The following is a 16,179-nucleotide window of genomic DNA, read 5'->3' as shown; positions in this document are numbered from 1 at the left end:
AATGCTCAGCTTTCTGGTCTTCTTTTCATTTTTTACTACATGACTTACCATATCTTACATGATCTTAAATACAATCTCTTCCAAATGATATGTGTTCCTAATCATTTCAGCATCTCATGTACTCGTGCTCCATATGCAACCTGTTACCAACTCTGTCTGGTCCTTCAATTTGTACTTTCTTCCCTTTTAATTCTAACTGAATATTTGATTCCAAGCAGCAATTGGCATTTCCCTTTTGTGGGGAGTTTGTTTGATCATTGACAGAATTCTACAATTGTGTCTGACTTCTAAATGGATAACTTGTGGTTACTAAGTGCCAGAATGTTTTTGTATAACAAGGTCTCTAAGACTGGGCAACAGAGACGTGAGGGTTGTGATGATGATTGTTGCAGATATCCGAGGATCTAGCAATGCAGTAAGGTGCATTATGACATTAAAAGATTCTATCCTTTGATTCCTATAGTCCTTAGAATCAGTAGTTCTGCACTCTCTGCCCTCAGAACCTCTGTTATCTTGTGCCTTCTCCCACCCTCTCAAGGCTCTTTCACTGCACATACAGGGAACTTACAAGGTTAAAGAATGGTTGAAACATCAAACTCCTATGGCTGCTGTTCACTAAAACCTGCATTCTTAGAATTTTCCATGGACTAGAAGAACGTAGACTTTGAGGTATTCTTGTACTGTCATATTCAGCTTGAAGCACAGGCTTTGTGCTAGACCACACTCATGGAAAAATAGCTACCTAACTAAAAATGTGTAAGGGTTTTTACAGGCCCCAGTGAGGACTTGATACTCTCTTTAGATCTGAGATGGCTAAGTAACAGATGCCTGGACCAATAAGAGATAACATTTGCCAACCCTTTCTGTTCCTAAAATCAGAATATTACATGCAATAATGCTTGTCTACAGATTCAAGATGAATTAACCTCGGTTAATATGCTCATTGACCTTTAGCTACTTAACCTGTCAATTAATTACATGGAGTGCTACTTTTATTCATAGCCTAATAGATGGTAGAATTTTCAGAATTTTCCCAAGTATCTTGGAGTCAGCTTCTTGCCAGAGGAGAACATACCTCATGGGGTAACCTATGTAATGTGCCCCACCTTCCTGACTATGGATTTTACCACCTAGTCTGGCCTGCCTAGAAAGATAACCTCCATCCCTACCACTAAACTCCCTTATACATAAAATTGTCTCCTATTGCTGTACAAAATACTATGAACTTATCATCTTAAAATCAAAGGGATTCTGAAGCCAGCTTGAATTGGCTCATTAGAACTGATTTTATATTTTCATCATGAACATTTACGCTGCAGAAATGAGCAAACAAGATAAATTAAGGCTTGATTTATTGTTTTGATTAGTCAAACTAAAGAAAATGATGAAGAAACTGTTAATATTGAAGATTAAACTTAAAAGTTTGTTGTATATATATGTATATATGGTTGGTTTTTGTCTTTCATCTTCCAAGAGGACCAAAATGACATGACCATGATAAAGTTAAATTTCAGTGTGTCCAACTGGGACTACTCATACCAATATGAGCTCAGAATGCTCTACCACAGGTTGGACACAGATGGTCCATGTGAATATTTGGGGTAGATATCCCAAATTTGTGGATCCTGTGTTTACTTTGTGATGTCTCAATTCTGCTTTCCTCAAAGAGCACAGCACCCTTTCTGATACGGGTACACCATGCTGAGCAGTCCTCTGTCAGTGTCTTCCATACAGACAAATCCAGAGTTCTTGAAAAAACCTTGAATATGGCCACCATGAGATCGCCTGTCCCATGTTAGTTCTCCGTAAAATAGTCTTTTTAGCAAGCATATATTTTGCATTCAAACAACATGGCCAGCACAACGTGGCCAGCCCATTGGAGTTGTGCTCTCTGAAGCACAGTATGAATACTTGGCAGTTCAGCTCAAGCAAGGAATTCAGTGTCTGGCATCTTATCCTGACAGGTAATGTTCAGAATCTTCTTAGACAGTTCAAAGGAAGTGATTCAGTTTCTTGGCATGGCTAGACTGTCCATGTTTCAGTAGCACGTAACAATGAGGTCAACATAATGGCTCTGTAGACCTTCAGTTTGGCAGTCAGTCTAATATCTCTTCTCCCCCAAACTTTTCTTCAGAGCCTCCCAAACACTGAGTTAGCTCTGTCAATGCATGCATCAACCTCACTGTCGTTGTGTATGTGCTTGTAAAGTATACTATCCACAGCATTCAAAACTCCATTTGTTATAACCTATAGTTCCACATACAGATGATGTGGTGATGGCTGATGGAACACCTGCATTTTCTTGGTGTTAATTATTGCACCAAAATTAGCACAGGAAGCAGAGAATTGATCCATACTTTGTTGTATCTCAGCCTTGGAGGCTGTATTGAGTGCACAAATATCTGAAAACAGAAAATCATGCACCAACACTCCTTCCACTTTGGTCTTGGCTTGTGGCCTTTTCAAATTGAAGAACTTGCCATCAGTATGGTAGTTGACCTTGATGTTATGTTCATCCTCATTGAAAGCATTTGTCAACATGACTGAAAACATCATGCTAAAAAGCATGGGAACAATCACACAGCCCTCTTTCACTCCATTGGTGACTAGGAAGGACTGAGAGCATTGTCCATTATGCAGAACCCGGGCAAACATAACATCATGAAATTGTTGAACAATATTGATTAACTTCTACGGGCAACCAAATTTTGACAGAATTTTCCATAAATCCTCCTGACTCACAGTGTCAACGGCCTTAGTAAGATCTACAAAAGTTGTGCACAGACCTCTGCTCTGCTTCTGGCATTTCTGCTGGAGTTGTCAGGTAGCAAACACCATATCTACTACTGTTCCTCAGCCCTTTCTGAAGCCACACTGGCTTTCAGGTATATGACCATCTTCCAGGTGAAAGATCAGTCTATTAAGGAGGACTCTACCAAGAACTTTACTAGTAATGCCTAGGAGAGTGATCCCCCTATGACTGTCGCAGGACAATGTATTTCCTTTGTCCTTATAGAGATGGACAATGGAGGCATCCTTGAACTCCTGAGGGAAAAACCCCTCTTGCTATATAACCTGGAAAATTTCAGTCAATTTTTGTATGAGCAATGGTCCACCTACCTTGTAAGTCTCAGTTGGAATAGAATCAGCACTAGGTGCTTTGCCACATGAAAGGAGTCTAATGGCCCTCAAAACTTCTTCTTCAACTGGAAGTTCAGCTAAGGAGGGATTGACTTCAACTTGCGGTAAACAGTCAGTGGTCTCAGCATTGACTGATGATGGTCTGTTGAGAACATTATGGAAGTGTTCAGTCCATCTCTCTAGGACCATGTCCTTATCACTAATCAATGTGGCTCCATCAGCACTAAGTAGTAGTGATGCACTATAGGTTTTTGGTTCATAAATAGCTTTCAGGGAATCATAAAAGCACTTTAAATTGTTACTATCAACACAAAACTGAATTTCATCTGCCTTTTCACTGAGCTAGGAATCCTCCATCTCTCTAAACTTTGTTTGTACTTTGCTTTTCATGGAATTAAATGCTGCTTTCTTAGAGGTGGATATACTATCCTATTGGTAAATCCTGTAGAATTCTCATTTTTCATTTAGCAGCTTCTGAATTTCCCTACCATTTCATCAAAGTAGTCTTGGTGTCTGTGAGTGTTCTGACTCAGATGAACAAATGCAATGCTGTACACCAGATCTCTGAAAACTGCCCACTCCTTTTCTGCTCTACTGTTGCCAAATGGGTTTTGGCTCAACTTTCCCTTCAAGTTCGCAACAATGTATATATATATATATATATATATATATATATATATATATATATATATATATATATGTGTGTGTGTGTGTGTGTGTGTGTATGTATGTATGTATGTATGCATGTATATTTTTTCAACAGAGAGTCTCTTGTTAAACATTTAGTAGTATATTCTTTCCCAAGACCACTTATTACTGATTTTTGAGATTACATTAGTAGGTCTCAGGGTATTGCTGGTACCAGCTATGGTAGACTCTACAAACTTTGTGACCCTTGGCCTTGTCAGGTAAGAAGACTCCCCAGTGATCCTGTGAAGTCATCCCAATACTCCTTAAAACTAATACATATTTTCATTAATGATCTCAAATTTATCTAGTACCCATATATCTTTTTTGTAAAAAGTTGTTTGTATTTTATTTCCTCAAAAAGACTATGAACCCTTTGAGAGCTGGGAGTCTATTTTTTGCCTTTCTTTGTCTTCCCATTGCTTATCACAGTGCCTGGCACATGATGTTACCCTTCAGTTGTTCTGAAGTTTCATCCAGCTCTTTGTGATCCTATTTGGGGTTTTCTTGGCAAAGATGCTGGAATGGTTTGCCATTTCCTTCTCTGGTTCATTTGACAGATAAGGAAACTAAATCAAACAGCGTTATATGACTTGATCAGGGTTACTGGCAAGTGCCTGAGACTAGATTTGAACTCCGGAAGAAGAGTCTTCCTGACTCCAGGTCTGGCACTCTTTCTACTGTGCCACCTACTTGCCGTGGCACATAGTAGTTGTTCAATATATACTTTTGACTTGAGTTTACTGCCCTATTCTTCACTAGTGCCAGATATAACCTTGCTAAACTTTGTGGAATATCTAGCCCTATCCTCAAGTCCTATTTCACCTAATTAAGAAGTAGTGTAATTTTTTAAAGTGTGATCTATTATAATAGTAGAAGGATAAATACATGGTATCACCAAAAGGAAGAAAGATGTAAAATCATATCACAGGAATTTCTATTATAGAAGAAACATAGAAATTTACATGTGCTTAAAGGAATCCAAAGCAGAATGGGTCATGTTTGAGTAAAGTGAAAGATGAAACAGGTGCAAAAAAGATTTGGGATAATTCAATTTATTCATCATTGATATGCAAAATATCTGGGAATTGTTTTTGCTCATAAAAGAACAGTAAATATAGAGTATGGAAAAATGCCTTTTTTGCCATTGGAATCTGTGAGGATCAACTGACATATGTAAAAAAGCATTGAATACTTCAAAGTGACCTAAAGAGGAAGGTATTCTTATTCGACATTCAAGAAGATGGGCATGTAATTACATATATATTATCGAGGTAATATCAGAATTGCAAATCAAATTAAAACATACTTTCTTTACATGTCAAATCTATACTTCTAACTTATTTTTTGCATACATTCAATGTCAGTTAAATTGTGTTTAAAATCTTATACATTTTTTTCATAACAAAACTGAAATCAATTAATGACCTTCCAAATTCCTGCTTTCCTTTTTCAAATTGAATTGTCAGGTTAAAGTTATGTCTTTCCATTTGAGATGTGTTTCTGATGTTCAGACTTTGCTAGGTCATTTTTCCTTTTAGAATCTCAGGAAATGCTTATTTGAAAGGGGTTTTGACTCAATTTCCTAAAAATAAAAAAAAAAAGGAAAACAACTTTGTGTGGCCTAGGTAAGTACTATTATTGTTGCTTGTATGCTAATAAGAATGGGCAGATTTGATTTGTTTGCTACTCCTGAATTTTACATCATTTTTGAAAATGATAAATGATAAAATATTTTATTTCATCAGTTTCAGAATCCATATCCTTCCTTGTTTTTATTTTTTTCTTTCCTTCTGAGAGCAAAACTATTGCTCACAATTTTAGAGACTTAGATGTTTTTGCCCACTCTCATAGATAATGTTTTAAGACATACTCTATCACAAACCACTTGCTCTGCTAAATACATATTTTAAGCTTTCATTGCCTACAATTTCCACAGCACTGAATCTCTAAAACCAAAAACCAATCTAGGTTAATGAATTAGTAGGAAAGAACATCATTCAAGTGAAAAGGAAAATATAACATGAATTTCTACTGTTAAAAATGAAAATGCTAGAGACAGAAGCCAAATCAAGGCCAAGAAAGTGTTGTTGAAGGGTGTCTACAGCCACAAAAAGAAGAACCAAACATGGCCCAATTAATGGTGACCCAAGACGCTCAAAATTCAAAGACGGGCCAAATACCCTTGGAAAAGTGCCCGGTAGAGAAAGAAACTTGATCACTATGTGATCATTAAATTGCCCTTGATCACTGAGTTTGCTATAAAGATTGAGGACAAAACACTCTAGTCTTCATTGTGAATGTGAAAGCCAACAAGCATCAGATCAAGCAGAAGATGAAGAAGCTGTATGGCATCAATATGGCTGAGACCACTGTTCAGGCCTGATGGAGAGAAGAAAGCCTATGTGTTACTTGCTCTAGACTCTGATACTTTAGATATTGCCAACACAATTGGAATCATCTCAACTGTATTCTACTACCCCACTCCACTTACAATGAAAAGTTGTACAGTAAAAAGAAATAAAATGAAAATGTTTCATGATACGTTTACTCTACCTCAGGCACTTTGACAAGGTTTGCAGTGATTTCTGGGTAGTTGCTTGTTTTAGCCTTGTTTCAAGGCCCAAGTGCACAACTTTGTACAGATAGTTAGAATCACCAAATTTCAAGGAGAAAGGAAACTTCAATATACATCTAATCTAACTTGTGCACAAATAAAAATTCCCTCTACAGTATTGTATCTACCTTTTGCTTGAAGACCTATAATAAAGGTGAAACTTATTACCTCCCTACATAGCCCATTTCATGACATCTAATTGTTAGGACATTTTTCCTTGCCTTACATTTTTTGCTACTTCTACCCTTTGACCCCATCTCTGCCATCAGAGGATGAACCCAAATTAATTCCCCTTCCACATGACAAGCCTTCAAACTTTTGAAGACTGTTATCTTTTTCTCCTGAAGTCTTTCTTCCCCTCAAATTAAAACATCTAAATTTCTTTCTGCCTTGCTCATCTTGTGGCATGACCTTAAGGTCCCTCAATTCGTATTCTGTTCATCCAACTTCAGACACTTTTAGCTTATCAATGTTCTTCCTCTAGTCTCCAGATTACAGACAGCCCCTGTTCAATTCCCAATTGGTATCACATGCAGAATTTCTGAGAATTTTTTCTGTCTCTTGAGATCTAATAGAAGGTCAGAAAACATTTGAAGTTGTTCATCTCCCATACATACATTTTTCTTTATGTTTCTTTCCTGTTTACTTCTACAACAAGGGCTGTACATCACTAATGGCAGGCAAGTGAGCAGAAATAATTGGTTAAAAGTAATTTGCAGCCATAGTGACTTTAAATTCAAAAATACACAGGGATAAGATATTAAAATCTTGTTCTATAGGGCGATATTCCAATATACTCTTTTCTAAAGCACCTAACTGCCAGTGTTCCCCCTCCTCTATGATCTCTTATTTAAATCTTTTGTCTATATTCATATTTGTTCCCTTTATATTTCTGTGCTAAATATTTTTGACAAATCACTAGAATTTGAGTTTCTTGTATGTGTGCTTCATTCATTCTACTTGAAGCCCAATTCCTAGCACAGTGCATGCTATGTAATAGGTATTTAATAAAGTAATTGTTGATCAATGTTAAAAATTTATTTTTGGAGTAAATCAATGTGTTCTGAAGAAACTTAATCTTATAGATTTCTGTTTGCAGATATTTCAGTATCAAAGATCAGAAGTCTTTAATTGTGAAACACCAGGATACTTTGATGGATTAATGATCTCTCCATTATATTGTAAACTCTCACTGATAAGACTATCTTACTGTTTCTTTGTATCCTTAGTACTTAGTATAGTGTTTAGGGTAGTAGTAGGTACTCCTCAAACTACTACAGATCCTAACACAACCTCTTTCTTTCCCCCTTCTTAAATAGATAATAGAGTTTCTACTCAAGAAGTTGAAGCTTATTTATGGGTATTTTTTTAATCTTCTATGATTGATAATGAAATGTGACATTGTCCATCTGTCACACTGTGCCTAGTCTTATCTGCACAAGCATATTCTGATCAATTAGTTAGGCCCACATTATAACTATGTACAGTCTATTTCCTATTTCTATAGGAAAGTTTACCTGTTCACAAATAAGCAGACATATCTTTGAATAGTTAAATATTTTTCCTTGACTAGAGATATTCTAAAATTTTCACTGCCTTAAATATGTCTCACTATTATAGTGAAATGATCATGTAGGGTAGCATTTCTCCCATTTTTGTTGTTTCTGCTGTTATCTTACATTTTGAAGTGACATATTAATGAGCATATTGTTTTTTATACTACTGGGGTTTAAATAATTGGTACAGAAATTTTTGCATTTAATTTATATTTTTATTTTTTTATTTTTTAATTTTATTATTTTTAAATTTATTATTGATTTTAACTTTTTTCTCCTTTAATTTACCTATGTAATGCACTGGGAAGGCAAGCCAAATGGTATTAAATAATTATACGTGTGAAATCATGCAAAACATATTTCCATATTGGCCATATGACAAGAAAGCGAAAAATAAAGTGAGAAAACTATACTTCAGTTTGTACTGAGAGTTCATCAGCTCTCTGAAGGTGGATAGCATTTTTTCATCATGAGTCTTTTCAAACTTTCTCAACTCATTGTATTTATCAGAGAAGCCAATTCTTTCATCATTGATCATCATTACAAAATTGATATTACTTTGTATGATGATGCATTTATTTTCACTTCACTTTGTATCAGTTCATACAAGTCTTGCCTTGTTGTTATTTTTCTGAAACTACTCCCCCCATGATTTGTTGTAGTACAACAGCACATCAAAACAATTGTATGCCTCAACTTGTTCAGCTGTTCCTCGATTAATGGATATCCCCTCAATATTTTGAACAAATATGCACCTTTTCTCTTTTTTAAAATCACTTTGGGGTACAGACCTAGAAGCAGTGTCACTGGATCAAAGCATATGCACAATTTTATAATCCTTTGAGCATAGTTCTAAATTGTTCTCCAGAAAGGTTGAATCAGTTTACAACTCTACCAATAGTTTATTAGTGTATCTAATTTCTTCTTGTCCCCTCTAGCATTTATTGCTTTTTTAGGTGGGAGGTGATGCCTCAAGGTTGTTCTAATTTTCATTTCTCAAATCAATAGTGCTTTAGTGTATCTTATATGACTATGGACATCTTTGATCTCTTCTTCTGAAAAGTATTTGTTATAATCCTTTGATCATTTTTCAGTTGGACAATGATTTACTTCTGTAAATTTGACTCATTTCTCCATGTATGTAAGAGACAAGGCCTTCATCAGAGGAATATGCTGTAAAAATATTTTTATATTACTTTATCGTCTATGGTACTTTTTAGCAAAATGTAGTTTTCCTCATCATCTCTTTTAAGTAGCTCTGCTTTTGCTTTTTCTTTGTCTGAGATCATGATTGGCACTCTTTCCTTTTTTACTTCGGGTGAATTGTACAGATTCAACTCCTGTGATTTATTTTAACTCAGTGTGTCACTTCCAGGCCCAAGTTTGTCTCATTCTTACAGCTATGACCAAAGGGCAACCAAATTGTTCTTACCCTTTGATCTAGTAATCCACTACTAAGTCTCTATCCCAAAGAGATCAGAAAAGAAAGGAAAAAGGTCTATATAAACAAAAATATTTAAAGCAGTTTCTTTTGTAGTGGCAAAAATAGAAATGAAGGGGATGCCATTAATTGGGGAATGGCTAAATAAGTTGTATTATATGCATGTCATGGAAACTACTGTGAAATAAGAAATGATGAGTAGACAAAATTAAGAAAAATCTGGAAAGACTTGTAAGATTTCATACTAAGTGAAATAAGCAGAACCAGCAAAACATTGCACGCAGTAACAGCAACATTGTGTGATGATCAACTATGAATGACCAAGTTCTTTTCAGCAATACAATGATCCAAGACAATTACATGATGGAAAATGCTGTCTACATTTAAACGAACAACTGATGGACTCTAAATGCAGATCAAAGCATACTGTTTTCACTTACTTCATTTTTTTCAGGGTTCATTCAGTCTGTTTCTTCTTTCAAAACTGTAACTAATATGGGATTACAGCATTGCATATATATCTATATCTATCTATCTATATATATATATATACACACATATATGTGTATATACACACACACACATATACACACACACATACATACACACACACACACACACACACACACACATATATATATATATATATATATATATATATATATATATATATATGTATATAAAACCTATATATCCAATTGCTTACCATTTTAAGAAGAGGGGAGGGAGAAAAATTTTGAACTCAAAATCTTATAAAAATGAATGCTAAAACTTGGCTTTATCTATAATTGGAAAAAATGGTTTTTTTTTAAAATATGTTTCTTGTACACAACATATTATTGGATTCTAGTTTCTAATCCATTCTGCTATCTGTTCCTGTTTTATGGGTGAGCTCATCACATTCGAAGTTATGATTACTGTCTATCTTCCTCCATTCTATTTTCTTCAGTTTATTCTTCAATCTTTTTATCTCATCCCTCTTCAGAAGTCTGTTTTTGTTTCTGACTCATGCCTCCCTTAATGTGGTCTTCCTTTATAGTCCCCTCTCCTATATGACTTATCTGCTTCTTGTCTTATTTTCCTATTGGGTAAAATAACTTTATATACAAAACTCTGTGTGTGCACACACATGTATATGTATACACACATATATTCTTCCCTTATCTACCTCCCTTCTGTCAGATCCCGTCTCTTCTTACCACTTTCCTCTCCTACTTCTTTTATCAATTTATACTCTTACTTCATTGTAGGGCCAGATAGATTTTTATGGTCAATTGAGTGTGTTATTACTTTTTGAGCATATTTTGAGGAAAAATTGACACACCTCTATCTACATATACTCCTAACTGCCCTAATAATGATAAAGTTGCTAGGAGTAGATAATTTCTGGTTCTAATTCTAGCACAACTGTACTCTAGAATATTATACTTCAAGTACTACATTCCCTTAAGGCAGAAACTCCTAATGTTTTGAAATGAGATTTATTCAAAAAATAAGTTTTGAATTTATTCTTTCTGACTGCTTTCAATATTTTTTCCTTAACCTGAGTGCTCTGGAATTTGGCTATAATATTTCTGGGAGTTTTCCTTTGGGGATCTCTTTTTTTGTAGATGATAGGTGGATTCTTTCAATTTCGATTTTACCCTTTGGTTCTAGGATATTAGTGGACATTTCCTTAATAATTTCTTGAAATAATTTATCTTGACTCTTTTTATTAATCATGGCTTTGAGGTAGTTCAATCATTCTTAAATTATCTCTCCTCAGTTCATTTTTCAGATCAGTTTTTTTTTCTAATGATATGTTTCACTTTTTTCATTCCTTTTACTTTTTTATTGCTTCTTGGTATTCCATGTAGTTATTAACTTCTACTTGCCCAGTTTTGATTTTTTAAGGAATTATTTTCTTCAGTGGGCCTTTGTGCCTATTTTTCCATTTGGCCTATTCTGCTTTTTGCATAACTTTTTTTTTCCCAGTGAATTTTTGTGCCTCTTTTGCCATTTGTCCAGTTTTAATTTTTTTTTATTTTTTTATTCTTTTGTAAGTAATCATTTTAATGCATTAGGCAGACTGACATACAAATAGGAACACACTACCTGATCCTCATTGCAAAAATATGTATCCCTTCTTGGACAACAGGCCATTCTGCCAGCTTATCTCAGTTCAGACACCCAACTTGCTGCTCTCCATCTGTCTGTCTGCCTGTTCATCCATGGGCACCCATAGCTACAGCTCTCAGCACCAAACATCCTTTCTTGCAGCATCTTCTCCAGCTTGCAGATGCCATCAGACAGCTTCTCCACCACCATATGGTCCTTATTGTGCTTCCAGAAAAGCCCTCTCATCTAGGTCAATCTTCTTGAGGCTGTGGGTTTCTTGAATGCTGAGCTTAGGGGTGAGCTTGGAGGTCTCTTTGAGCAGCTTCCCTGGGAGCTTGGGAAAGATGGTGAGATAGTCACAGCCCATAAGGGCCTTGACCTCACACACATTGTGGAGGGATGAGTCCATGACAATCATCTTGTAGCCAAACTTCTTGTGGTAGTTCTAGATGTAGGTGACACTCTTTATGCCTAGGTCCTCCTGGGGTTCATAGGCCTTCTTATCTATGTTTGACACATGCCAGTCCAGGATGCCCCAACAAATGAGTAGATGAGGGTCACACAGGCTTGCTGCAGACCACGGCCTAAGCAAAGGAGAACAACAGACTCATGTCACAGTGGACACCATGCTGCTCCTCCAGGACCTTTCCAACCTGAGTTCCTTTCCAGGTGGAAGCCAGCTTGATGAGAATAGGCTCTTTGCTGACTTCAGCTTCTTTGTAGAGGTCAGTGAGGCACAGGACCCTTTGGACCATTTCTTTCTTGTCAAAGGATAATCAGGCATTGACTTCTGTGGATACCCAGCCTGGAATCTTCAGAATCTCAGGCCCAAATAACACAACAGTTTGTCCCTGGCATTCTGGATCTGTTGGTTCTGGGTCCCACTGAGCTTTTTCCATATGCAATGTCATCTTACACTAGACCCTGGTAGGTTGGCATCTGGGCCACAGCCAGGATCAGTGAGGGATTGGAGATGGAGTCCTGGGGCTTATACTCATCAATGGCGTGGAAGTCGCCAGTGTGCACCAGCCATTATGATGGTGAAGCGCCAGTTGCTCAAGCACAAACTCCATGTGGGCTGCTTCACTGGAGAGCTGGAGGACATGGTGGGGGTGGGGAGAAGAGGAGGGTGTGCACAGCAAGCAGAGCAGGGCCCACAATGCATCATGAGCCAGTTTTTTTTTTTAAGTTATTATTTTCCCTTTAGTATTTTGGTGGCTCCTTTACCAAACAGTTAATTCTTTTTTCATACATTTTGTATCATTTTATTTCTTTCCCCAATTTTTCTCTACCACAGTTATCTCTTTCTTTAATACTTTCAGGAATTCTTGTTGGAATTGGATCCAATTGGTATTTTCTTTGAGCTTTTGTTTGTAGCTATTTCCACATTGTTTTTGTCTTCTTTTGAGTTTGTTTATTGGTCTTCTCTACCACCACAGTAGTTTCTTATGGTCCCATTCTTTTTTTGTTGTTTGCTTATTTTTTCCTAGTCTATTTCTTGATTATGAACTTTATGTTAACATTTATCTGTGCTCACCTAGAGGTAGGAAGCTATCCCAAGCTTCAGCACTGTTGCTTTTGTTACTTGCAGTGTGGTGTGGTCTGTGTAAAGATATGGTGACTGCTGTCCTGGTCTGCACTCTGAGTTTTATTCAGGAAGGACCTCTTTCCCATGTAGCCACAAGCACTTATGCTGCTCCTCTTTTCCCTGGAACTGCAACCAACTTGCCTGCCCCCATGTAACAAGTAATAATAGTAATAATAATGATGATGATGGTGGTGATGATGATGATGAAGATGATGATTATAATAAGAATATTAGTAATAAACCCTTTTCTTTTCCTGGAACTGTGACCCAGAATTGCTTATAGATAATTGAAGTGCCAATCAGTACCAGCTGCACCCAGTGCTAGTGAAGGGTCTTCTATAATCTCTTTCTGACCAATTGTCTATCCTCCACAGATATAGGTTAAAAGCTCCAAAAGCTACTGATGAGATTGCAGTCACTTTCATGACCCACTGCTGTTGCTCCTGACAGGCTGGTTCCTACCCTAGTTTTACAGACCTCTCCTGTTGATTTCCTAAATTGTCTTAGACTGGGGAAAAGTCTTACCAATGTTTTGTTTTCTCTGTTGCTCCAAAATTTCATTTGAGGAGTTAGTTTATATTTTGGGGGATATATTGGGAAAATTTAGCAAGGTTACTATTTGTACTGTGCCATCTTGATCTGAATTGGTACAGATTTCACTCAAAGTTGAAACCAGTAATTGATTTTCAAAAGCTCACTTGCAGCTAAAATATTTACTGTCTTTTTTTAGATGACATTCTGTTTTTTTTTTTAATTTCTAACCTAAATTAATTTAGTACTAATACTGTTAAAAGGAAAACATCAGAACACTCTAAAAATTAGGAAAAAAAACACCTAGAGACATTAGGACATATGAACTAGCTAGGTAGGGAATCAGAGAAGAACAGAATGATCACTGACTTATAGTTAGAGAATCTGTGTTTTAATCCTACACCTGCAACTTATCACATTGTGACCTTTCTTGATATATCACCCCATCTGCAAAATGAGGGAGTTTGGATTTGATGGCCTTAATGAATTCTTCTGTCCCTAAATCTATGTTCCTATCATTCCATACCTAAATGACCTCTAAGGTCCACTCTACATCCAGATGTTTTATTGTATGATTTAGGACCCAAGGAGCCAATTAGAGGTTTTTTGGAACCAACATGTACCTCCATTGAAGTCAATTGTTAAGTGTCCAGTATCATTAGCTGAGATATCTGCAGTTATTACAAATCAAGACTTTATTCTATTCTTTTTATTAATTCTCTAGGCTTAAGAAAATGAGGGAAAATGTTTTAAAATGCTGTACACTCCTCCCTAACACTTCAACGAGCCAGTTGTTAAGCATTTACTAAAACATAAGTGGATATGAGTGTAATATTTCATAATTTTGCTTGATTATTAGTAATTTCATTAAAAATGTTGCTTTTAGATTCATAAAAAATCTTCCTCTGTCACTATTTCAGAAATAAATATAAGCAATAGTACTTAGATTGGAAACCATTAATTTGTACTCACAATTCATTTTGTGATATTGGAATCCAGTTCTTTGAGAATGATGTATTACATTTAATGATATTGAAATTTAATTCGTGAAACTAATTATCATACAATTAAAGACACAGTTTAAAACCAAAAATATTGTGTCAAATATTATCAAATTTAATACTTTTCTTTTCTCCTCAACAGAGGCTAAGAAGATCCCTGCTAAAGTTATGAGAATATGAGATAATAAAAAGTATTTAATTTTTTTTTCCAGACGTTCTATTCTCCCAATTTAAAACTACTCTAAGAATCCCTTTTTGACTTCTTTGCTTATTGGATCATTTGGACTTCTGGTAGATGTATCACTGAGTCTGTTTGACATGCCTGTCATTTCCAGGGAGCTTGGTCCTGACTTTTTCTTTTCCCTTTCACATCTCTTCCTTTGCATACTTGATTGGGTTTCACATTCATTTTCTAATAACAGGTATGCCCCAGCGTTGTCAAATGGGAGACTCTCATTCAATTTTACCCAATTCCCTAGGATCAAGATTCATATGAGGTTCTCAAGATGAATAATTGCAATCACCTGCTTACCAAAATTTGTTGCCAGCAAAATAATTTCTTTGTGTCAAAACAAACTTTGATTACTATTGGAAAATCTCCCCTTCTCCCATTTTCAATTTCTCTATATCTCATAGTTGTTTCCCTGCTGTCTATGAGCGTATCCATGTCTCACTTATACTTAAATACCTTCATTTAACCCTGCTATGCCCAATGACTCTAATCCTAGAGCTATCTAATAAAATAACCTCCTTTTTCAGTTTTCCTTTCCTCAATATCCTCTCACTTGTCAAATCCATAGTACTTGGATTCCAAAGTTATTCTTTTGAAACTATTTTTTCAAAGCTTACCAATGTTTACTAGTTATGTACCTGTCCTTTTAAACCAAATGGGGAAATTCAAATTTGACTCCAGGAAATTATTTTTTACCTTAAATTATTAACGGAATTATTTTCATTGATGTTAGTTATTAATCCCCAAATGCATTGTGATAGTCATCAAGTCATCAATACCATTTCCAGACATGCTCTGATGTGACTGTCATAAGACATAATGTAGCATAGGGCACAGAGACTTAGCATCAAAGGTGGGAAGACCTGGTTTCAAATCCTGCCTTTGACTTATACTGGGTGATCTTGGGCAAACCACATAACTTGTCAATCCTCCAAGCAACTGTCTAAGAATAAGCTACAGTGAAGGTATTAACTGGCATTTGTAGAAAATTTTAAAAGAAAAAATACCCTATATCTATAAGAATAATACCATAGATTCAGTCTTTTTCATTTTCCCTATGACTGTGATATATATATTAAATTATCAGTTGATGGAAATAAGTTAAATCATGTTCACTTATTTTGAAATGAGATTTGTAATCCAGGAATAATGTAATTTCTTGCACAAGAATTGGAATTATTGTAAATAAAGGAAAACATTTCCTCTACGAATAGAGTCAGAAAAACGTGACTTTAAATACTATCTCAGATAATAATTAGTTGAGTGGCCAACCAAACATGGTAAAGTA

The 16,179-nt window shown here is 35.8% G+C and overlaps 1 pseudogene; it reads right to left on the bottom strand.

The window, feature by feature from the left end:
• Positions 1-11,593: 11,593 nt before the first annotated feature.
• LOC140514747 (transaldolase pseudogene) lies at positions 11,594-12,644 on the bottom strand (annotated as a pseudogene).
• Between the last annotated feature and the right edge of the window lie 3,535 nt (positions 12,645-16,179).

The sequence above is a fragment of the Notamacropus eugenii genome, chromosome 7 (genome assembly GCF_028372415.1).
Source record: "Notamacropus eugenii isolate mMacEug1 chromosome 7, mMacEug1.pri_v2, whole genome shotgun sequence".
NCBI classification, from domain to species: Eukaryota; Metazoa; Chordata; class Mammalia; order Diprotodontia; family Macropodidae; genus Notamacropus; species Notamacropus eugenii.
The sequence above is the reverse complement of the archived record's forward strand: the minus strand, read 5'-3'. Positions and strand labels throughout refer to the sequence as shown.